This window comes from Sinocyclocheilus grahami, unplaced genomic scaffold, assembly GCF_001515645.1.
Source record: "Sinocyclocheilus grahami isolate Dianchi unplaced genomic scaffold, SAMN03320097.WGS_v1.1 scaffold686.1, whole genome shotgun sequence".
Lineage (NCBI taxonomy): Eukaryota > Metazoa > Chordata > Actinopteri > Cypriniformes > Cyprinidae > Sinocyclocheilus > Sinocyclocheilus grahami.
This window is the reverse complement of record NW_015505865.1, coordinates 518,333-519,377: the sequence shown is the minus strand read 5'-3', so window position 1 is coordinate 519,377 and position 1,045 is coordinate 518,333.

Here is a 1,045-nt window from a genome sequence, read left to right as displayed (position 1 = left end):
GGTTCACCATATCAAAAGCAGCAGACAGATCCAGCAAAATAAATACAGAAGATTTGGAAGCCGCTCTTGCCATTCTTAGGGTTTCAACAACTGAAAGCAAGGCAGTCTTGGTCGAATGTCGACTTCTGAAGCCAGATTGGTTGCTGTCCAGGAGGTTGTTCTGTGTGAGAAAGGCTGAGACTTGGTTGAACACAACTCGTTCAAGTGCTTTTGCAATGAAAGGTAGAAGAGAGACCGGTCTGTAGTCCTCTAAAAGAGTTGGGTTAAGAGGGGTTTCTTAAGAAGTGGGGTTATACGAGCCTGTTTAAAATGTTAAGGGAAAAACACCAGTGTGAAGGGATGTGTTAACGATGTGAGTGAGTGCAGGTACAACGGCAGGAGAAAAGGCTTGAAGGAGATGAGATGGAATAGGATCAAGCGGACAAGTAGTAGGATGATTGGAAAGGATGAGTTTAAAGACTTCTGCCTCAGAGAGTGGAGAGAAGGATGAAAACGAGTGTATGTTTGCTGGTAAGAAGTGTTTGACAGTTTGTTGTGTGGCAAATTGTGCACTGAGGTTTGTAATTTTATTAATGAAGAATGTGGCAAAGTCGTCAGCTGTTAGAGTTTATGAAGGGAAGAGGATGACGAAGGAGGGAGGAAAATGTTTTAAAGAGCATGTGAGAGTTAGGCGAATTGTTAATTTTGTTGTGATAGTATGTCCTTTTAGCAGTGGAGGCATTAGCAGAGAATGAAGAGAGGAGTGATAGATATACATTAAGGTCAGTAGGATTTTGTGATTTGCTCCGTACTCTTTCTACAGCTCTAAGTTTAGAACGATACTCACAGAGAACATCAGATAGCCAAGGGGCAGAAGAGGTGGTACGAGCTGGCCTGGAAGGGCAGACAGTGTCTAAACAAGACGTAAAAGTGGAGCAGAAAGTATCAGTAGCACGGTTAGCATCAAGAGATGATAACTGTTCAGGGGAAGGAAGCAAAGATGAAACCATAGCAGACAGCCGGGAGGGTGAGAGAGAGCGTAGGTTACGTTGAAAAGTGACATGTG